The sequence below is a fragment of the Arachis duranensis genome, chromosome 2 (assembly GCF_000817695.3).
Source record: "Arachis duranensis cultivar V14167 chromosome 2, aradu.V14167.gnm2.J7QH, whole genome shotgun sequence".
In the NCBI taxonomy this organism is placed as follows: Eukaryota; Viridiplantae; Streptophyta; class Magnoliopsida; order Fabales; family Fabaceae; genus Arachis; species Arachis duranensis.
This window is the reverse complement of record NC_029773.3, coordinates 50,870,549-50,895,231: the sequence shown is the minus strand read 5'-3', so window position 1 is coordinate 50,895,231 and position 24,683 is coordinate 50,870,549. Positions and strand designations below refer to the sequence as shown.

The following is a 24,683-nucleotide window of genomic DNA, read 5'->3' as shown; positions in this document are numbered from 1 at the left end:
TTTGAGCATCAATGGATAGGAGGACCCAAGGAAATAAAATCCAGGTCTAAGCGGCTAAATCAAGCTGTCCCTAACCATGTGCTTGTAGCATGCAGGTCCAAGTGAAAAGCTTGAGACTGAGTGGTTAAAGTCGTGATCCAAAGCAAAAAGAGTGTGCTTAAGAGCTCTGGACACCTCTAACTGGGGACTTTAATAAAGTTGAGTCACAATCTGAAAAGGTTTACCCAGTTATGTGTCTGTGGCATTTATGTATCCGGTGGTAATACTGGAAAATAAAGTGCTTAGGGCCACGGCCAAGACTCATAAAGTAGCTGTGTTCAAGAATCAACATACTTAACTAGGAGAATCAATAACACTATCTGAACTCTGAATTCCGATGAATGCCAATCATTCTAAACTTCAAAGGATAAAGTGAGATACCAAAACTTTTCAGAAGCAAAAAGCTATAACTCCCGCTCATCTAATTAGAACTAATATTCATTGATATTTTGAGATTTATAGTATATTCTCTTCTTTTTATCCTATTTGATTATCAGTTGCTTGGGTACAAGCAACAATTTAAGTTTGGTGTTGTGATGAGCGGATAATTTATACGCTTTTTGGCATTGTTTTTAGGTAGTTTTTAGTAGGATCTAGCTACTTTTAGGGATGTTTATATTAGTTTTTAAGAAAAATTCACATTTCTGGACTTTACTATGAGTTTGTGTGTATTTCTATGATTTTAGGTATTTTCTGGCTGAAATTGAGGGACCTGAGCAAAAATCTGATTCAGGCTGAAAAAGGACTACTGATGCTGTTGGATTCTGACCTCCCTGAACTCGATATAGATTTTTTGGAGCTACAGAACTTCAAATGGCGCGCTCTTAACTATGTTGGAAATTAGACATCAAGGGCTTTCCAGCAATATATAATAGTCCACTTTATTCGAGTTCAGATGACGTAAACTGGCATTCAACGCCAGCTCCATGCTGCATTCTGGAGTAAAACGCCAGAAACACGTCACAAACCAGAGTTAAACGCCAAAAACACGTTTCAAATTGGTGTTTAACCCCAAGAGAAGCCTCTGCACGTATAAAGCTCAAGCTCAACCCAAGCACACACCAAAGTGGGCCCTGAAAGTGGATTTCTGCACTTAGACTTATTTCTATAAACCCTAGTAACTAGTCTAGTATAAATAGGACTTTTTACTATTGTATTTTCATCTGTGGATTATCTTTAATCCTTTGATCACGTTTTGGAGGCTGGCCTCTCGGCCATGCCTGGACCTTTATCACTTATGTATTTTCAACGGTGGAGTTTCTACACACCATAGATTAAGGTGTGGAACTCTGCTATACCTCGAGTATTAATGCAATTACTATTGTTCTTCTATTCAATTCATGCTTATTCTTATTCTAAGATGTTCATTCGCACTTCAACCTGATGAATGTGATGGTCTATGACACTCATCACCATTCTCAACCTATGAACGCGTGCCTAACAACCACTTCCGTTCTACCTTCGATTGAATGAGTATCTATTGGATTCCTTAATCAGAATCTTCGTGGTATAAGCTAGAATCCATTGGCGGCCATTCTTGAGAATTCGAAAAGTCTAAACCTTGTCTGTGGTATTCCGAGTAGGATTCAGGGATTGAATGACTGTGATGAGCTTCAAACTCGCGAGTGTTGGGCATAGTGACAGACGCAAAAGAATCACTGGATTCTATTCCGACATGATCGAGAACCGACAGATGATTAGCCGTGCTGTGACAGAGCATTTGGACCATTTTGACTGAGAGGATGGGAAGTAGCCATTGACAATGGTGATACCCTACATACAGCTTGCCATGGAAAGGAGTAAGAAAGATTAGATGAAAGTAGTAGGAAAGCAGAGATTCAGAAAGAACACAGTATCTTCATGCGCTTATCTGAAATTCCCACCAATGAATTACATAAGTATCTCTATCTCTATTTTATGTTTTATTTACCCTTATTTTTTCGAAAACCATTATTACCATTTGAATCCGCCTGACTGAGATTTACAAGATGGCCATAGCTTACTTCATACCAACAATCTCTGTGGGATCGACCCTTATTCATGTAAGGTATTACTTGGACGACCCAGTGCACTTGCTGGTTAGTTGTGCTAAGTTGTGACAGAGTGTGATTCATGTTTGAGAGCTCCAAGTCTATTGGCGCCATTATTGATGATCACAATTTTGTGCACGACTTTGCACCTTGAGCCTAGCCGTGACTTTTAGTGTTTTATCTTCAAGCTTAACTTGGAATAAGAACACCACAAGTAGTTAACTGAGGAACTCTTTTGGGTTCGAATTTTTCTTTTCCTTTTCTCCCAGACAGTTGTGCTCAGAGCCTTAGGCATACTCTATAATAGGCATGGGTCATGGCTTTAAGTGTTCAGTCACAAGGGCTACTTGACACCTTTACACCATAAGAATATGGTTGGAGAAAACCACTCTTTTGAGCTTTAGATTAGTTTTGACTCTCCTAACCATTGATGCTCAAAGCCTTGGCCCTTTTTCTTTTGATTTTTCTTTTCAATTCTTTCTTATGTTTATTTTGCTACAATAATCAACCTTTTTTCTTATTTTAGAGAATCAATAAAACTTCTCTAAATTCCCGTTCCTCAAGAACCAATATTCTTAACTCCAAAATCAAATATGCACAGTTAATTCATACATTTAGAAATATAGATTGTTCCACCATATCAAAGTAACCAGAACATGCAATATATAACTCAAAAGCTCATGCATTTTACTACTTCTTTTTCTTTTATTTTTTATTGAGCTCAATGCACAATACGTGAGACATCCTTTTAAAATAAACAGAAAATACTAAAATAAACAACTAAACTAGAAAGTATGGGAATCCTAATAGTAATCATGCAAACTCAAAAAAGAAAACAAAAAATATAATGAAATACTAAAAAACAGATATAAGATAAAGGAAAGGAGAATGAAACTCAACCACCTCAGTGATTGTGGCTGCTGCTTCCTCTGAGGAACCCTCTAGAGTGCTTAAGCTTCTCTATATCACGCCCTTGCCTCCTCTGCTCTTCCATCATCCAGTGAAGCAGTACAGCGTGTTCCTGATACTCCAATCTCAGCTGATCAACTAATGATGTCAGCTTCCCTATGGATGTGGTCAAATGATCACAATAATCACAAGGAGGGAAATATATTCCTTGAGGCATCTCCAGAAGATCCTATGGAAGCAGTGGAACTGGCTCCTACTACGGTCCTAGTCCGAGCTCTCTTGCGTGCTCCATGCCCTTCTTTGCGATCGGCCTCTCAATGCCTATCAGGGTATCTCCATCAATGTGAGCTCCAGCTGCTGCATATAAGCGGTAGATAAGATGAGGGAAAGCTAGTCTTGCAGTGGTGGAGGACTTGTCAGCTATCCTGTAAAACTCTTGAGGGATCACCTCGTGTACCTCCACCTCATTGTCGAGCATAATACAGTGAATCATCACTGTTCTCTTGACTGTAACCTCATAACGGTTACTCGTAGGGAGGATGGAACATTGGATGAACTCCAATCGTCCTCTAGCTACTGGCTTGAGGTCATGTCTACCCACCTGGTATGGCTTGCCCTTAGAATCCCTCCTCCACTAAGCCCCAAGAAGGCAAATGTCTGTAAGAACCTGATCCAACCTTTAGTCAGTGTTGACCCTCTGAGTGTATGAATGAGGATCCTCTCCGGATGGTGGTAAATGTAGCGCTACCCTCACACTCTCCGTGCTAAAGTCCATGATATGCCCTATGACCATGGTCCGCTAATTCTTCAGCTCCGGGTGCACGCCTTTAACAAGGTTGTGTGTCACCCAAGCAATAGCGTAGAACTTCCGTTCTATCAATGCTCCAACCTTAGTCATGGGGTTGGCCAGAACTTCCTAACCCCATCTCAGAATCTGATATAGGATCTCTGGGAACTCTTCCAGCTTCAGATCGAAGCGGACCTTGGGAATCACCTTCTTCTTGTGCACCACTTAATAAAAGTGGTCCTCATGTGTCTTAGAAAATAACTGGGTGAAGTCCCATGGATCAGATGTAGGATCCTTCCCTTTCCTCTTCCTTGAGGAGGATTCTTTGGTTTTGGGTGCCATGGAGATAATAAAAAATGAAGAAAAAGCGGAGTACCCAACACCAAACTTAAAAGTTTTGCTCATCTTCGAGCAAAATAAAGATAGAAAATAAGAAAAGGAAAATAAAAATGGATAGGAAGGAATGGAGGGGAAGACTTCGGCCTTTGCTAATGGAAAGGGGAAAAGAAAGAAAAGGGAGTGTGTATGGTGAAAGGAGGTGCACAAAATTAGAACTCGCACAACTGAACTGGCAAGTGTACCAGGTCGTCCAAGTAATACCTTAGGTGAATGAGGGTCGATCCCAGGAGGATTGTTGGATTGAGCAAGCTGTGGTTATCCTGCAAATCTTAGTTATGCGAATTGAAAGAGATAGTTGTTGTTGTAAACACATAAAACAAAATAATAAATAAAGTGATTCTGAATTGGTGTGGAAACAATGGTGAAAAATCAGTTAAGGCCTTGGAGATGCTTGTTCTTACAGATTAATACTTCTTACTGACTACTTTAACAATGAGTGATTCATTCAATGGCAATGCTGAAAGTGATTAAAGCCGGGGCTAGTGGTCATTAATCTCCTCTGATCCAGATCAAATGCCGATGCCGATGGTCATCCAATCTGAATGAGGGTAAAGCTCATGCAATTCAATCTCTGATTATCTTACTCAAAATGCCATAGACAAGGTCAGATCTTCCGGATCGGAGAATGATGCTCGGTATTCTAGCCTTAACGCCACAGAGACCTCAATTACCCAACGAGATTTAATGTCACATATCCCAATTAGCCCAGATACTGTCTTGGAACCTATGATGTATTCTCAAGCTGTAGCTCAATACTATCCGGCTAAGGCTTCACAAGAGCTCATGTAGAGTAAGGGGTCATACTTTCGTTCCACCCCAGATTCATAAAGATGAAGAATGAAAATACATCATAGAATGAAATCAAACATGTATTAAAGTAGAAAAGTAATAGTATTAATCTATAGGAATGAGCAAAACTCCTATCCTTAACTTAGGAGGCTTAGTTACTTATGCTTTAAGAAGGTGCTATGTAATGTGTCTCTGCTTCTCCCCTCCTGGGAGACATAATCCTTAGGAGGAAGGAATTTCCTTATTTAGAGTAAAAACTATAAGACTAAACCTAAAAGATATTTTTCTTAATTAAAAATTACAAAAAGAAAATAAAATAAGCTAAGAAGTGCCAAAATCCACTTTGGCTTCACTTTGGTCATGTGCTTCGTATGCCTGCATTCAAATTGGATGAGTGGGCATTGAACACCCACTAAGGGATGTCCATGCTGTCTTGTGCTCCTTTGGTGGCGTTGAATGCTAGTTTTGGGCGTTCAACTTGGGGTTTGGTTCTTCTTGGGCGTTAAACGCGAGAAATGGAGTAAGTTGGGCGTTCAACTCCCGTTTTGGGTAGTCATTTCCAGAAAAACGTATAAACTGCTATATATTTCTGGAATGCTCTGAATGTTAGCTTTCCAACGCCATTGAGAGTGCATCAATTGGACTTCTGTAGCTCAAGATATGCTCATTGGAATGCACAGAGGTCAGGATTTGACAGCATCTATTATTCTTTCTTAGCCTTTGAATCAGACTTTGCCAAAACTTGCCAATTTCACCCAAAAATCATCTGAAATAATAAGAAAAAACATAAAAACTCAAAGTAGCATCCAAAAGGTGACTTTTGCATTAAAACATATTAAAACCTACTAAAACTAACTAAAAACATACTACAAATGCTGTGAAAAAGGGTTTAAGAAATCCCGTCATCAGAACACCAAACTTAAACTGTTGTTTGTCCTCAAGTAACCAAAAAAAGATAGGACAAATGGAAGAGAAAAATGTAATAGGTCTCGGAGTTTATCAATGAAGCTTAGTCCTAAATATTGAATGGAACTATTAGCTCTTTACTTCTGAACAGTTTTGGCATCTCCCTTTCCTCTAAAGTTCAGAAATATTGGCATCCCTTGGAACAAGAATCCAGATGATATTATTGATTCTCTTCTTTTAGATTTTCTTGATTCTTGAACACAGCTTTTTATTTTGGTGCTTTGAACCTTTTTTAGCCTAGCCGTGACTCTAAACGTTTTGTTTTCAAGTATTACCACTGGATACATAAACACTACAAGCACTTAACTGGGGTAACCCTTTTGATTTGAATTTAGCTTTGCTTAAATTCCCAGACAGTAGTGCCCAGAGTTCTTAAGCATACTCCTTAACCTTGGATCATGACTTAACTGCTCAGTCTCAAGCTTTTTATTTGACACCTTCACACCAAGTATATAGTTCGGGATAGCAACTCATTTGAGCTTTTTAGGCCAATTTTGACCCTCCTAATCATTGATGCTCAAAGCCTTGGATCCTTGCTCTTGTCATTTTCTTTATATATTTTTTTCTTTTTTTCTTTTCGTTGCTTTCTCTTACTTCAAGAATCAATATTTTTTATTTTTCAAAGAATCAATAATACTTCTCTAAATTCACCATTCTTCAAGAGTCAGTTTACTTAAATTCAATATCAAATATGCATAGTTGATTCATACATTCAGAAAATAAAGATAGGGCCACCACATCTTAAGTAACTAGAATAACTTACGATATACTCAAGACCTTATGTATCTTTTTCAAAAATTTTCTTTTAAGCTTGTTATGGGATACATGAGACATCTTTAACCCAAAAAATTTTGAAAATTTGAACTACTAGACTAAAAAGCAACGGAAATTGATGAGCGGATATTTTATACGCTTTTTGGCATTATTTTTATATAGTTTTCATTATGTTTTGTTTAAGTTTTATTATGTTTTCATAGGTTTTAGTGCGAAATTCATGTTTTTCGATTCTACTTTGAGTTTGTGTGTTTTATGGTGATTTTAGGTATTTTTTGGCTGAAATTGAGGAGTTTGAGCAAAAATCTAATTTAGAGACAGAGAAAGGACTGGAGATATTGTTAGGATCTAACCTTCGTGCACTCGAAGGAGCTTTTCTGGAGCTATAGAGTCCAAATGGCATGATCTCAACGGTTATGGAAAGCTAACATCCAGGGCTTTCCAGAAATATATAATAGACCATACTTTTGCTTTGGAAATGAAGGCCCAAAATTGGCATTCAACGCCAGCCACCAGTCCCATTCCTGGCTTTCAGCGCCCACAGGGGAGCAGCTGGCATCCAATGCTCAAAAGGGAGTCTCAAGCCAGCGTTCAATGCCCCTAAGGGGTACTAGCTCGTGGAGACACTCAAAGCTCAACCCAAACACTCACCAAGTGTACCCGGAAAGTGGATTTTCGTACTACAAGACTAGTTTTATCTTATTTCTGTAATTCTTAGTTAGCATATTAGTATATATAGGAGAAGATCACCCATGTTTTAGGATCTTCTTCCTCCCTCACTTTATTTTTGAATAACATTAGGTACAGTATGAGTCACAAACCTCCTAAGGTTAAGGTTAGGAGCTCTGCTGAGTATCATGGATTAATAATATTACTGTTCTAGTTCAATATGTCTGATTCTATTCTCTTATTCATTCTCGTTCTTCATCTCATGAATTGAGGGTGACTTGTGACAATCATCCTTGTTCTACGTGTGAGTCCTGACCCGAATAGTGTTGAACCAAACCTAGAGATTGCATTGCAAATTCCAATAGAGAACCTAGGCAACTTTAGATATGTGACATAAAATCCTGTTGACCGTGGGTAAGTGAGGTCTCTATGGCGTTAAGGCTAGAGTCAGAAAAGTAGCACTTTTTGATCCAGAAGATCTGCCTTGTCTGTGGCACCTTGAGTAGGATCATGAAATTCAGTGGATTGCTTAGATCCTCATCTTCTGCTACAGTGAGAAACCTAAAGGTGGCTTGATTAGAGGACATGAGTCATCTCAACGTAGTGGATTGCTGCATTGGAGGAGGTTAACTTGATGAGAGGGCATGAGTTAATCACTTACGGCTACCATTGAAGGAATCAGAAAGTTATTAAAGTAGACAGTAAGAAAAGTTAATCCGGAAAGACAAAGCATCTCCAAGGCCTCAATCGTTCTCATATCGTTGATTTCTCATCTATCTAGTAACGTTTTATTTATTTATTTTATTTTATGCATTTTCCATGATAAACTATAATTTCTATCTGCATAACTAAGATCTGCAAGGTAACCACTACTTGCTCAAACCAACAATCTCCGTGGGATAGACCCTCACCCACCTGAGGTATTACTTGGACGACCTAGTATACTTACCAGTCTGTCTGTGTGAATTCTGCGGAGCCAGTTTTGTGCATCTAGTTTTTGGCACCATTGCCGGGGATTGTTCAGATTTGATAAACTACCGAATTATCTTATTTCTTAGATTAGGTATTATTTATGCTTTATTTGCTATTTTGTTTGTGTCTTGTTTTCTTTTCAAAAATTTTTCAAAACCATTTCTATTTTTGGCTATGTATTTTCTTTTTATTTTTTTACTTTGAGTCTTACCTATTTCTTATTTTCTTTTTCAAAAAATGTTCAAAATCTTTTCTTTTCTTTAGTAATCTTTATCTTTTGTTTCAGTCTTGTGCCAGTTTTTAAGTTTAGTGTCCCCTCTATTTTTGTCTTTTTCTTTAAACTTTTGAAGGTGTTCTTATTTTCCCTTTTTCATATTCGAATTGTTCTTAGTGAATTTTCTTGGTTGATTTTAAAAATTTTGAGTTTGGTGTCTTTTAGTTGTTTTTCCTCTAATTTTCGAAAATTAGTGTCATTAGATCTGAAAATTTTTAAGTTTGGTGTCTCTGTGTTTTTCTTTTCTTAAATTTTCAAAAAGTGTTCTTAAGTGTTCTTTATTGTGTTTGAATTGTTCTTGGTATTTTTCTTTGTTTGATCTTAAAAGTTTTAAGTTTGGTGTCTGTTCATGCCTCGGGTCGAGCTGTACGACCCGGGCTGATCGAAGTCAAGACGACCGACTTGTTCAAAGACCAGGATTACCCGACCTCTTTATAAAAGAGGTCGGCCAAACCACTACAGAGGCCCAAGGAGGCACAAATAGAGGAACCCGACCCAAATATAAAGGCAGCCCAAGCCTAGAAAAGATAAGGGTGGTTCCCTTAAAGATAAAGATGACTTCACTCAAAGAAAAGATAAGATAACTATCTTACCTCCAGAAAGGTTATTCCACGCTATTATAAATATACTGGCGGACCCAGGTATAACTCATACTCTGGTTCTACTAAAAACCTGTTTAATACCCTTGCTAACTTAAGCATCGGAGTCCCTTGCAGGTACCATCACTCTCCGGTGACGAAGGATCAGCACAACCACCAAGTCAAACAAGTCGGACCCGGCGGCTCTAGCCACCATCATCAAGTCGGACATGACCGTGCCAACCAGCACAGAAGATCTCGTCCGTGATCGACCTACAGTTTCAGGTAACCCCCGGAACAGTGTTCTTTTGAGTTTCTCATTCCAAAGTTTCGAAAATTAGAGTATTTAATTTCAAAATCTTTAAGTTTGGTGTCTATTTAGTGTTTGTGTTTTTAATTTTTCAAAATTAAAATTAAAATTTCAAATTTTCTTGTTATCTTATTTTAATTTAATTTCCAATTTTAAGTTTGGTGTTCCATTAGTTATCTTTTTGTTTATCTTGTAATCTTTTTCAAATCTTTATGTTATCTTTTTATCTTTCTTTGAATTTCAAAAATCTTATCTTATCTCGTTTTAAATTCAAAATCATTTTCAAATCTTTATCTTATCTTTTTTATCTTTCTTTGAATTTTAAAAATCCTATGTTATCTTATTTTAAATCCAAATTTTAAAATTCAAATTTCAAATTCATATCTTATCTTAATTCAAATTCAACTTTAAAAATTCAAATTTTCAAAATTCAAGTTTTTAAAATTCAAATTTCAAATTTAAAATTCAATTTCAAAATTCAAAATTTCAAATTCAAATTTCAAATATTAAAATAAAATCTTTTTCAAAATTCAAAATTCAAATTGCAAATCCTATCTTTTCAAATATTTTTCAAATCTTTTTCATATCTTCTTCAAATCTTTTTCAAAATCTTTAAATTTTAAATTCTTAATCTTTTTAAATCTTTACCCTAACTTCCTTTTGAATTTAAAACTTTTAAATTTCAAATCTTTACTTTTTTTTCAACTTTTAAAATTCAAAATCTTCTTTTTAACTTTCTCCTTTTAATTTCAAAATCAAATCTTTTATTTTGTTTTCAAATCTTGTTAATTGGTTAGTTACTTGTTTTATCTTTTATTCTCCTTTCTCTTTTTCAAAACTTGCTAACTACTTTCTCTTTCTTGTTTTTCGAAGATCCCCTCTTTGATTTTAAATCTTGTTAATTGGTTGTCATATATTTTCTTATCTTTCCTTTTACTATTTTTTCAAAATTTCTGAATTATTATTTATTATTTTCAAATTTGTTTTTATTTTAATTATTTATTTCAAAAAAATTAAATTATTTTAATACTTGTCTCTTTCTCTCTTCTTGTTATCTCACTGGGAGCTCTCTATACTCTGACATAGAGACTCCCACTTTTCTTTGTCTCTTGTCTATGCATGTATACAGGAAGAGGAAAAGTGCACTATGGATCTAGAGGGAGAGGCACAACCAAGAATAACCTTGGTGTCTTATAAAGCCCCCACTCCTGACTTCTATGGAAGCAGTATTAGTATACCTCCTATTGGAGTAGCTCGCTTTGAGCTTAACCCACAACTAATCACATTAGTGCAGCAAAACTGCCAGTTTCAGGGACTTCCTCAAGAGGAGCCCATAGAATTCCTTGCAGATTTCTTGCAATATGCTGACACAATATACACTGATGGAGTATACCAAGATGTCTACAGGTTGTTGCTCTTTCCATTTGTTGTGAAAGGCCAAGCAAAGAGGTTGTTGGATAATCAACCCAAATCAAGCTTGAAAGCATGGAGTCAGCTGGTGGATAAGTTCTTGAATTAATAATTTCCTCCAAAGAAGCTAACCTAGCTAAGACTAGATATTCAAGGCTTCAAACAAGGAGATAATGAATCCCTTTATGATGCTTAGGTGAGGTACAACATGATGCTACATAAATGCCCTACTGAAATATTTTTAGAATGGGTAAAGTTAGACATCTTCTATCACAGACTCACAGATATGCCTAAGATGTCCTTAGACCATTCTGCTGGTGGTTCAATCTGCATGAGAAAGACAATTGAGGTCATTAAGACAGTTGCCAGCAATCAGCATCTATACTCGTCTAGTGAGACTTCAATGAAGGGAGAGGTGAAGATAGTGTCCACTAAATCAGACCCTCCTAAGCAAAGTGAGACATTAACCCAGCAGCTGCACTTTCTTACACAACAAGTGCTAAGCTTGCAAGAAGCAGTGCAAAAGACCCGAGCCTCCATCAAGAATATGGAAGCACAATTATACCAGGCTAAACAGCTCTTGTCTAAACAAATAAGAAAAGAGTGCCAAGATATTCGATTTGGGAGTAACTTGACCACCCAGCCTCAGAATAGTAAGGGGCATAGAGAGGAAAAATTGGCAGAAGATGAACAAGCTGTAGCCCAGGGTACCATAAGGGGCATTGAATGCCAGAAAGGGATGGCATGGGTGTCCAATGCCAGAAGGGGGCAGCCTAGGTGTTGAACGCCAGATACAAGGAGGCCAGACATGTGTAAGTGCTGGGAACACCTCTCCTAAGCAAGTGGATAACCCTTCTTTAGGCACTATTGACATTCAACCTGCACCACTCATGGCCCTTGAGTAGAAGGCCAAGTTACCATTCCCCCAAAGAGTCCAAAAAGTAGAAAAGGATAGGCAATTTGCCAAATTCTTAGAAGCTTTCAAGAAGCTGGAGATCAAAATTCTCTTTGCAGAGGCTCTTGAACTAATGCCTTCATATTCTAAGTTTATGAAGGTAATACTGAATAACAAGAGGGATTGGAGAGAAGTAGAGATAGTGGTGCTTAATAAGGAGTGTAGTGCAGTCATTCAGATGAACCTTCCTCTGAATCTGCAGAGACCCCCTAACACTCTTCCCCGAGACAAAGAGTTGAATCTAAGAGAAGAGTGTCTGGCCCTCATTAGTACCAAAGAGGCTGAGCCTAAGATAGTACACACTATTAATGAACTAAATGAAAAATAGACTCAAGAAGAGGATGGAAGCACATTGTTGCATGCCCCTCTTATGGGAAGAAAGCCTGAAGTACTACACCCTCAGATTCCCCAAAAGGAGACCAAGGATAGGCACTGCTCACGGTCCTTGGACGGCTCTAAGAAGATGCAAATAAATAGTCCTTTTGCTGAGATTTTGGAGCAATGGTCTCTATCTACTGGAAGACACCTCTCTGATGTTGAGAGAGGCAAATTAGTGACGAGGTTATAGAAGGGTTACATGATTATCAAGGTCCTTAAACCTCCACTAATCCCTGACAAAGGAGGTACTTCCATGCAGAGTACAATACTAAAGCCTCCTCCCTTGGTGAAAACTCATACAGTTTCTTGGGACATCAAACTTAAGTTTGGTGTTGGACAGTCACCACCCACCAAGGAGGAAGGTCTCAAGAGGAAGATGCCTAGGGGATGGAAAACAATACAACCCCTACCCTATCAAGCAAGGAGAATCAAGCTAATCACACTAAAAGAAAGCTTGTTAGGAGGAAATCAAACCAGAGGGCACTGATCTCCTCCTCTTCTCTCATGGAGTCATTTCTGTTAACCAACTGGAAGAAGAGGAAGAAAGTCAACAATCGAGTGTTAAGCTAATGACATTAAGAAGTGCCCGTTGGGAGGCAACCCAACCATGAAGTAGAGTATTTCTATTTCTTCTTTAGTTTATTTCTATTTGAATTATTTCAGTTTATTTTTATAGTTGTTTCCTTTGCTTTTTAATATTTCTGATTATGTGCAGCACTTAGAACAGAAGCAACGGCATTGAAAGATGAAAAATAGAACACCCCCTAGGGAGATCCCCTTGCTGGCGTTGAACGCCAGACAAGGAGGAAGACTTGGCGTTGAACGCCACACAAGGAGAAGTGTGAGCGTTGAATGCCCAAGATGGAGCGAAGACCTGGCTTTGAACGCCAGGAATGGAGTCCCTCCTAGGCGTTCAACGCCCTATATGGAGCAGGAAGCTAGCATTAAACGCCAGCCAGGGAGCAGAGGCTGGGTGTTCAACTCCCACAAGGGGGCAGGAAATTTGAATTTCCTAGCTTCTCAGGACTAGTAGGTCCCATAGAATCCCCCACCTATTCCACCTACCTCACCCTCTATCTCTCCCTTTTTCTTTTTCTTCTACTCTATTCTTCCCTTTTTATTTTTATTTGCCCAAGGACGAGCAAAGTTCATAAGTTTGGTATTGCAAAAGCTTTTCTGTTTGACTTCTCCCATCAATAAGTATGGCACCAAACACTGGTGAAACCTCAAGGAAGAGGAAGGGAAAGGCACTTGCCTCCACTCCCTCACCTCATTTGTCACCTATGCAATTCAACTGGAATTATCATAGAAGAGGACAAGCCCATCACTAAAAGAAGGATGGAGCATGTTAGAGAGTCAGCACATAGACCACAGCAAGAGCATGTGGAGCCGCCTCAATAGGAAATCCCTAAGATGCCTCAAGGGATATATGTTCCTTCCTAAAATTTTTGGGATGAACTGAACACCTCTCTGGAAGAGTGGAGTTCAAACCTGGATCAGCTGAGGTTTGACCACCAAGAGCAGTCCACCATCCTCCATGAGATAACAGAAGATCAAATAGCCTTGAGGGAGGAGCAACAGAGGCAAGAACAAGACATAGAGGAGCTTAAATGCTCCATTAGATCCACTAGTGGGAGTAGCAGCCGCCATCACTAAGGTGGTCCTGTTCCCTTAAATCACCTTGCTTATGTTATTTTTTTGTTTTCCATGTATTTTATCTTATTGTCTATTTCTAGTGCATGATTATCTTTACATGTCTTAAGGCTATGAATTATTCCATGCAACTCTCACCTTGCTTAAAAAAATTGTATTTGAAAAAGAAAAGTAAGATGCATGAATTTCGAGTTATATATTAAGAATAGTTCAATTATTTGATGTGGTGGCATTGCTTTTGTTTTTTGAATGTATAAATAAACAGTGCATATTTGATGTTGGAATTAAGAATGTTAGCTCTTGAAAGAATGACGATAAAAGTGAAGTATTATTGGTGATATGAAAAATCCAAAAATTGATTCTTGAAGCAAGAAAAAGCAGCAATGAAAAAAAAGAAAAAAAGTAGCAAAAAAATATAGAAAAAAATAAATATGTATGATGATAAAAGCAAAAGAAATAGCCAATAGCTCTTTAAACCAAAAGGCAAGAGCAAAAAGCCAATAGCTCGTTAAACTAAAAGGCAAGAGCAATGATTCAAGGCTTTGAGCATCAATGGTTATGAGGGCCTAAAAGAAAAAAAACTTAGCCTAAACAGTTCAATTGAACTACTTCCCTAACTATATGCTTGTGGTGTGAAGGTGTCAAGTGAAAAGCTTGAGACTGAGCAGTTAAAGTTGTGATCCAAAGCAAACAATGTGCTTAAGAACTCTAGACACCGCTGGCTGGGGATTCTAGGAAAAGCTGAATCAAAATCTGAAAGGGTTCAGCTAGTTAAGTGTCTGTAAAGTTTATGTATCTGGTAGTGATACTGGAAAACAAAGCGCTTAGGGTCACTGCCAATACTCTAAAGAAGCTGTTTTCAAGAATAAAAAAGAACTTAGCTAAGAGAATCAATAGTATCATCTGGATTCTAAGTTCCTAAAGATGACAACTATTATGAGTTTCAATGGAAAGTGAGAAGCCAAAATTATTCAGAAGCAAAAAGCTGCTAGAGTTGGATTAGAGGAAACTATTCATAATTTGTACTTTTAAAACAAGTGTTATCAGTAGTAAGAATAGAGTTGAGAGTCGAAGTTGCTTTGCCTTTCTGAATTAACTCTGGTATTACTGTTTTCTTTGCTTGTGAATGATTTTCTTCTATGGCAGGCTGTAAGTGATCAAAGCCATTGCCCGTGGTCATTGATCTCCTCTGCTACAGAATGAACGCCATTTCCCATGGTCATTCAACCTGACAAAGGGTGAAGCTCTAGCAAGTCATTCTCTTGGCGATCCTACTCAAAATGCCACAGACAAAGTCGAATCTTCTAGATCAGAGAACGCTGCTTCTTTGGATTCTAGCCTATACCAGGAGACCCTAATCTCCCTGGGGATCGGCTGAACTGGTGTCTCGAGAAGTCCTTAATGAAATCATGGATTAATCGTCTGAGAGATGTATAAAAATAGTTGTTGGCTCGTGCTTTCCTTCCAAGTATTCACACGAACCCAGGTAGATGCGGGTGTTTGTTAGGCACATTTGTCTTGATGTGATGAACAGAGCTAATTTGTCATATCATACTGCTCACCACGATGAAGATCGGGATATACATATTAGGAGTAAATCAAACACCGATCAAAGAAGAAGCAGTGATATTTTTTAATTCATAGGGCTCAGTAGGGTTCCTCCCCTCAACCTAGGAGGTCTAGAAACTCATACTAAAAGTAAAATACAATGTAAAACTCGAAAATAGTTTAAAAGGTCTATGATGTATCTCAAAAATTGTAAATTACATAAATTAAATCCCTTAAATACTAAATAGATGACTAATAAGGGTAAAATAGTCTGTTTAATGCTAAAATCCACTTTTGAGACCCACTTGATGAGTGTTTGGGATGAGATTTGATGAAATCCACATGCTATGAGGTCTCTTGGGCGTGGAATGCTAGCTGGGGGGCCCCTTTGAGCGTTTGTTCATTGGTCTCTGCTCTTTGGGTGTTGGAAGCCTGGAACGGGGCAAGTGGCTGGTGTTGAACGCTAGTTTTGGGCCTTCCGTTGAGAGCTCACCATTTGGACTTTGTTAGCTCCAGAAAATCTCTTCCGAATGCAGGCAGGTCAGATCTAGACAGCATCTGCAGTGCTTTCTCTATCTCTGAATCATACTTTTGCTCCAGCTTCTCAATTTCAGCCAGGAAATACATGAAGTCCAAAAACACAAAAACTCATAGTAGAATCAAAAAATGTGAATTTAACACTAAAACCTATAAAAACTTAATAAAAACTAAACAAAAACTAAAAACTATATGAAAATGAAGTAAAAAAACGTATAAAATATCCGCTCATCACAACACCAAACTTAAACCGTTGCTTGTCCCCAAGCAACTAAAAACACAGTAGGATAAAAAGAAAATTAGGATACAATAAATTTCTAAGTTTCAAATGAAGCTTAGTTAAAATTAGATGAGCGGGTCTTAGTAGCTTTTTGTTTCTGAATTGTTTTGGCATCTCACTATCCATTAAAACTCAAAGATGTTGGCATCTTTAGGAACTTTGAATCCAGATGATATTATTGACTTTCCTAGTTAAGCTTATTTTGATTCTTGAACACAGCTTTCTGAGTCTTGGCCGTGACCCTAAGCACCTTGTTTTCCAGTATTACCACCAGATACAATATTGCCACAGACACTTTAACTGGGTGAACCTTTTGAGATTATAACTCAGCTTTGCTAGAGTCCCCAGATAGAGGTGTCCAGAGTTCTTAATCATACTCTTTTACTTAGGACCACGACTTTAACTGCTCAGTCTCAAGCTTTTCACTTGACACCTTCACGCCACAAGCATATGGTTAGGGACAGCATGGTTTAGCCACTTAGGCTAGGATTTTTTTCCTTTGGACCCTCCTATCCATTAATGCTCAAAGTCTTAGGTCTTTTTACCCTTTTCTTTTTGTTTAAAAGGGTTATTGGCTTTTTCAATCTGCCTTCCTTTTCCTACTTTTTTGGGCAGTAATGGATTTTTCTGCTTTTTATTTTTTTTTCTTTTTCTTTTTCGCCATTTTTTTCTTTCTTGCATGCATATATTTTTTTCTTTTGCAACATGTTTTTTTTCTTTTTGCTTCTTTTTCTTGCTTCAAGAATTAATTTTCAGATTTTTCAGATTATCAATAATATTTTTCAAAAGCCAACATTCTAAAATTACAACTTCAAATATGCACTGTTTAATTTATATATTCAGAAAACAAAAGAAAATGACACCACATCAAACTAATTAAACTAATCTTATTTTAAACTTAAAATTCATGCATCTCTAAATTCTTTCAAATAAAAAATTTTCTTTTAAGCAAAGTGAGAGATATATGGAATATTTAAAACTTTTATGACATCAATGCAAATGATCATGCAACTTAAACAAGAGAACAGATAAATAAACAGACAGAAAATAGAAAAAATAGCAGGAAAGGGGTGTAAAGAGAACGAATCCACCTAAATAATGGTGGCTAATGCTCCTCCTTGAGGATCCAATGTGATGCTTAGTCTCTTTTATGTCACTCATTTGTCTTTGTTAAGGTTGTTGCACAGGCTCATGTGCATGCTTTCTGATGAGCGGATAATTTATACGCTTTATGGCATTGTTTTTAGGTAGTTTTTAGTATGATCTAGTTACTTTTAGGGATTTTTTCATTAGTTTTTATGCTAAATTCATATTTTTGGACTTTACTATGAGTTTTTGTATTTTTCTATGATTTCAGGTATTTTTTGGCTGAAATTGAGGGACCTAAGCAAAACTCTGATAGGAGGCTGACAAAGGATTGCTGATGCTGTTGAAATCTGACCTCCCTACACTCAAAATGGATTTTCTAGAGCTACAAGACTTTAAATGGCGCGCTCTCAACGGCGTTGAAAGGTAGACATCTAGAGCTTTCCAGCAATATATAATAGTCCATACTTTATTCGAGATTTGACGACGTAAATTGGCGCTCAACGCCAGTTCCATGCTACATTCTGGAGTCAAACACTAGAAACACATCACGAACCAGAGTTGAATGCCAAAAACACATTTCAACTTGGCGTTCAACTCCAAGATAAGCCTCAGCTCGTGTAAAGATCAAGCTCATCCCAAACATACACCAAGTGGGCCCCGGAAGTGGATTTATGCATCAATTACTTGTTTTTGTAAACCCTAGTAGCTAGCCTAGTATAAATAGGATATTTTATTATTGTATTATATATCTTTGGTCTCAGTTTTATTTTATTATCCATCCTAAGAGACTATTGATCATGTTTTGGGGGCTGGCGATTCAGCCATGCCTGGACCTTCATCACTTATGTATTTTCAAAGGTGGAGTTTCTACACACCATAGATTAAGGGTGTGGAGCTCTGCTGTACCTCAAGTTTCAATGCAATTACTACTATTTTCTATTCAATTCAACTTTTTCCTATTCTAAGATATTTGTTGTACTTCAACTTGATGAATGTGATGATCCATGACACTCATCATCATTCCACCTATGAACGCGCATGACTGACAACCACTTCCGTTCTACCTTAGACCGGGCACATATCTCTTGGATTCCTTAATCAGAATCTTCGTGGTATAAGCTAGAATTGATGGCGGCATTCATGGGAATCCGGAAAGTCTAACCTTGTCTGTGGTATTCCAAGTAGGATTCCGGGATTGAATGACTGTAACGAGCTTCAAACTCGCGATTTCTGGGCGTGATGACAAACGCAAAAGAATCAAGGGATTCTATTCCAACATGATCGAGAATCGACAGATGATTAGTCGTGCTGTGACAGAGCATTTGGACCATTTTCACTGAGAAGATGGGATGTAGCCATTGACAACGGTGATGCCCTACATACAGCTTGCCATAGAAAGGAGTGACAAAGATTGGATAAAGACAGTAGAAAAGCAGAGATTCAGAAGGAATACAGCACCTCCATACACCTATCTGAAATTCCTACCATTGGATTACATGAGTAACTTTATCTTTATTTTCTATTTAATTTATTGTTATTATTCGAAAAACCAATAATCTCTTAAATTAGTTAAATCCACCTGACTGGGATTTACAAGATGACCATAGCTTGCTTCATACCAACAATCTCTGTGGGATCGACCCTTACTCACGTAAGGTATTACTTGGACGACCCAGTACACTTGCTGGTTAGTTGTGTGGAGTTGTTACAAAGTGAGATTCACGTTTGAGAGCACCAAGTCTTTGGAGCCATTGTTGATGATCACAATCTCGCCTACAAAGTTTTTGGCGCCATTTCCGGGGATTGTTCGAGTATGGACAACTGACGGCTCATCTTGTTGCTCATATTAGGTAATTTTCTTTTCAAAAACTTTTCAAAAATCTTTCAAAAATTTTTATTCCTATTTTCGAAATTTTTTTTAAAAATAAATCATTCTATGGCTTCAAAACATTTAAGAATGGATTCCAGAGTTTCATGAAGCATGTTGAATCCTAGCTGGCTGCAAAGCCATATTCAAACTCCTTTGGAATTGGGCTTCAACTAATCACCACAATGCATGTAATTCCATCCTAAAGCTGACTGGCTATTAAGCCATGTCCAACCCTTTGATTGGAGCTTTGGGCTAATATTGAAAGATTCCTGGAATTCTTCTTAAAGATTTTGAATTTCTTATTTTCTTTTTCCTATGTGTTTTTCGAAAAAATAAAATAAATACAAAAAAATTAGAAAAAAAATCAAAAATATTTTGTGTTTCTTGTTTGAGTCTTGAGTCAATTTTTAAGTTTGGTGTCAATTGCATGTTTTTAAAATTATTATGCATTTTTCGAAAATTCATGAATTCATAGTGTTCTTCATGATCTTCAAGTTGTTCTTGGTAAGTCTTCTTGTTTGATCTTGATGTTTTCTTGTTTTGTGTATTTTGTTGTTTTTCATATGCATTTTTGCATTCATAGTATCCATGCATTAAAGAATTCTAGGTTTGGTGTCTTGCATGTTTTCTTTGCATCAAAAATTTTTCAAAAATATGTTCTTGATGTTCATCATGATCTTCAAAGTATTCTTGGTGTTCATCTTGACATTCATAGTGTTCATGCATGCATCATGAGTTTTGATTCATAATTTTCATGTTGTGAGTCATTTTTGTTGTTTTTCTCTCTCATCATTAAAAATTCAAAAATCAAAAAAATATATTTTCCTTATTTCTCTCCTAATTTTCGAAAATTTGAGTTGACTTAGTCAAAAATTTTTAAAATTAGTTGTTTTTCATAAGTCAAGTCAAATTTTCAATTTTAAAAATCCTATCTTTTCAAAAAAATTTTTCAAAAATCAAATCTTTTTCATTTTTATCTTATTAATTTCGAAAATTTTAAAATTATTTTCAAAATCTTTTTCTTAATTTTATTTCAAATTTTCAAAATTACACTAACAATTAATGTGATTGATTCAAAAATTTGAAGTTTGTTACTTTCTTGTTAAGAAAGGTTCAATCTTTAAATTCCAGAATCATATCTTTTAGTTTCTTGTTAGTTAAGTAATTAATTTTAATTTTAAAAATTAATTCTATCTTATCTTATCTTTTATATCATATATTTTTCAAAATTTTATCTTTTTCAAAAAAATTTTTGATTTTAAAATATCTTTTCTAACTTCTTATCTTTTCAAATTTGATTTTCAAATCTTTTTCAACTAACTATTTCACATTTTGTTTGTTTCTTATCTTTTTCAAAACCACCTAACTACTTTTTCCTCTCTAATTTTCGAAAATATCTCATCTCTTTTTCAAAAATTTCACTTCCTCTATCCTTACCCTTGTGTTTGGATTATTCCTTCTTCTTAATCCTTATCCCCTTTCTTCTTCTACTAATAATAAAGATCCTCTTTACTGTGACATAGATGATTTCTCTTCCTTTTCTTTTTCTCTTCTCTTTCATATGAGCAGGAACAAAGAAAAAGACACTCTTGTTGAAGCTGATCCTGAACCTGAAAGGACTCTGAAGAGAAAACTAAGAGAAGCTAAATTACAACAATTCAGAGGCAACCTTTCTGAAATTTTCGAACAAGAGAAGGAGATGGCAGCCGAACCCAAAAACAATAATGTAAGGAGGATGCTTAGTGATTTCACTAAACCAATGTCCAAGTTTGATGGAAGAAGCATCTCAATTCCTGCCATTGGAGCAAACAATTTTGAGCTAAAACTTCAACTGGTTGCTCTAATGCAACAAAACTGCAAGTTTCATGGACTTCCATCAGAAGATCCCTATCAGTTTTTAACTGAGTTTTGCAGATCTGTGAAACTGTAAAGAAGAAAGGAGTAGATCCTGAAGTCTACAGGCTCATGCTTTTCCCTTTTGCTGTACGAGACAGAGCTAGAGCATGGTTGGACTCACAACCTAAAGATAGCCTGGACTCCTGGGATAAGCTGGTCACGGCCTTCTTGGCTAAGTTCTTTCCTCCTCAAAAGCTGAGCAAGCTTAGAATGGATGTTCAAACCTTCAAACAAAAAGATGGTGAATCCCTCTATGAAGCTTGGGAAAGATACAAGTAGATGACCAAAAGATGTCCTTCTGACATGTTTTCAGAATGGACCATGATAGATATATTCTATTATGGTCTGTCTGAGTTCTCCAAGATGTCATTGGACCACTCTGCAGGTGGATCCATTCACCTAAAGAAAATGCTTGCAGAAGCTCAGGAACTTATTAACATGGTTTCAAATAACCAGTTCATGTACACTTCTGAGAGGAATTCTGTGAATAATGGGATGCCTCAAAAGAAGGGAGTTCTTGAAATTGATGCTCTGAATGCCATATTGGCTCAGAACAAAATGTTGACTCAGCTAGTCTACATGATTTCTCAAAGACTGAATGGATGACAAAATGCATCCAATAGTACTAAAGAGGCATCTTCTGAAGAAGAAGCTTATGATCTTGATAACCTTGCAATAGCAGAGGTAAATTATATGGGTGAACCTTATGGAAACACCTATAATTCATCATGGAGAAATCATCCAAATTTCTCATGGAAGGATCAATAAAAGCCTCAAGAAGGCTTTAATAATGGTGGAAGAAATAGGCTCAGCAATATTAAGCCTTATCCATCATCTTCTCAGCAACAAGACAAAGAATTATGAACAGAGTACCTCTAACTTATCAAACATAGTCTCTGATCTGTCTAAAGCCACTTTAAGTTTCATGAGTGAAACAAGGTCCTCCATTAGAAATTTGGAGGCACAAGTGAGCCAGCTGAGTAAGAAAGTAACTGAAACTCCTCCTAATACTCTCCCAAGCAATACTAAAGAGAACCTAAAGAGAGACTGCAAGGCCATTGATATAGTCAATATGGCCGAATGAAAGGAGGAAGGGAAGGACGTGAATCCCAATGAGAAAGACCTCATGGGACGTCTCCCAACCAAGAAGGAGTTCCTTATTGAGGACCTAAAGGAATCTGAGGCTCATATAGAGACCATAGAGATTCCATTAAACCTCCTTTTACCATTCATGAGCTCTGAAAACTATTCTTCCTCTGAAGAGGATGAAGATGTAACTGAAGAGCAAGTTGCTCAATATCTAGGAGCCATCATGAAGCTAAATGCCAAGTCATTTGGTAATGAGAGGAAGCATGAACAGCTTCTCTCAATGCAGAGTCAAACAGAGCCCCCACAGTCAAACTCTAAGTTTGGTGTTGGGAGGCTACAACATTGACCTGATCACCTGTGAAGCTCCATGAGAGCCCACTGTCAAGCTAGTGACATTAAAGGAGCACTTATTGGGAGGCAACCCAATTTTTATTTATCTAATTTTTATTTATTTTATTGTTCTTGTATGTTTTATTAGGTTCATGCTCATGTGGAGTCACAAAAAAAATATTAAAATTAAAAACAGAATCAAAAACAACAGAAGAAAAATCACACCCTGGAGGAAGGACTTACTGGCGTTTAAACGCCAGTAAGGAGCATCTGGCTGGCGTTCAATGCCAGAACAGAGCATGGATCTGGCGCTGAATGCCAGAAACAAGCAACATCCCGGCGTTCAAATGCCAGGAAATGCACCCTGAGGAGAGCTAGCATTGAACGCCAGAAACATGCTGCACATGGGCGTTAAACGCCCAGAACATACATCACTTCGGCGTTTAAATGCCAGAATTGCATGGAAAGGCATTTTACATGCCTAATTGGTATAGGGATGTAAATCCTTGACACCTCAGGATCTGTGGACCCCACTGGATCATCTCAGGATCTATGGACCCCACAAGATCCCCACCTACCTCAACTCACCTTCTCTCTTCTTCACCAATCACCTCAATCTCTCTTCCCCATTACCTCTTCACCAACCACATCCGTCATCTCTTTCCCACCCAAACCCAACCTACAAAGCCGAGTACACACCTCTCTCCCTCTCCTCCATACCTTCTTCTTCTTCTTCTATTCTTTCTTCTTTTGCTCGAGGGCGAGCAACATTCTATGTTTGGTGTGGTCAAAGCATAGCTTTTTGCTTTTCTGTAACCATTGATGACACCTAAGTCCAGAGAAACCTCAAAAAAAAAGAAGAAGAAAAAGGGAAGACAATTGCTTCCATCTCTGAGTCATGGGAGATGGAGAAATTCATCTCAAGGGTCCATAGCTCAGTAGAAGAACATTTGACTGCACATCAAAAGAGCACGAGAAATTCCCTCATCAAGAAATTCCTGAGATACCTCATGGGATACATTTTCCTCCACACAACTATTGGAAGCAACTAAGGATAAGAACACCAAAATCACTAGGGATCAAACAACAGAGGCAAGGAAGAGACATACAGGAGCTCAAAAAGCACCATTAGTCCTTCAAAAAGGCGCCACCCTCACTAAGGTGGATTCATTCCTTGTTCTTATTTTTTCTGTTTTTCATTTTTATCTATGTTTTGTGTCTCTACTTTATGATCATTAGTATGTAGTAACTATGTCTTAAAGCTATGAATAAATTCCATAAATCCTTCACCTCTCTTAAATGAAAAATGTTTTTAAATTCAAAAGAACAAGAAGTACATAAATTTCGAAAATTGTCCATGAATTTAATTTAATTATATTAATGTGGTGACAATACTTTTTGTTTTCTGAATGAATGCCTAAATAGTGCATATTTTTTATCTTATTCTTTATGAATGTTAAAGTTGTTGGCTCTTGAAAGAATGATGAACAAAGAGAAATGTTATTGATGATCTGAAAAATCATGAAATTGATTCATGAAGCAAGAAAAAGCAGTGAAAAACAAAAGCTTGCGAAAAAAAATTTGGCGAAAAAAATATAAAGAAAAAGAAAAAGCAAGCAGAAAAAGCCAATAGCCCTTAAAACCAAAAGGCAAGGGTAAAAAGGATCAAAGGCATTGAGAATCAATGGATAGGAGGGCCCAAGGAAATAAAATCCAGGTCTAAGTAGCTAAATCAAGCTGTCCCTACCCATGTGCTTGTGTCATGAAGGTCCAAGTGAAAAGCTTGAGACTGAGTGGTTAAAGTCATGATCCAAACCAAAAAAGAGTGTGCTTAAGAGCTCTGAACACCTCTAACTGGGGACTCTAGCAAAGCTAAGTCACAATCTGAAAAGGTTCACCCAGTCATGTGTCTATGGCATTTATGTATCCGGTGGTAATACTGGAAAATAAAATGCTTAGGGCCACGGCCATGACTCATAAAAGTAGCTGTGTTCAGGAATCAACATACTTAACTAGGAGAATCAATAACACTATCCAAAATTCTAAGTTCCTAGAGAAGCAAATCATTCTGAACTTCAAAGGAAAAAGTGAGATGCCAAAACTGTTCAGAAGCAAAAAGCTACAAGTCCCGCTCATCTAATTAGAATTAATA

The 24,683-nt window shown here is 37.2% G+C and overlaps 1 non-coding gene across 1 annotated transcript; it reads right to left on the bottom strand.

Annotated features, from left to right (window-relative positions):
* Window positions 1-21,313: 21,313 nt before the first annotated feature.
* LOC127745042 (small nucleolar RNA R71) lies at window positions 21,314-21,417 on the bottom strand. Its single transcript, XR_008006231.1, has one exon. It is a non-coding gene; the product is annotated as a small nucleolar RNA R71 (small nucleolar RNA).
* Between the last annotated feature and the right edge of the window lie 3,266 nt (window positions 21,418-24,683).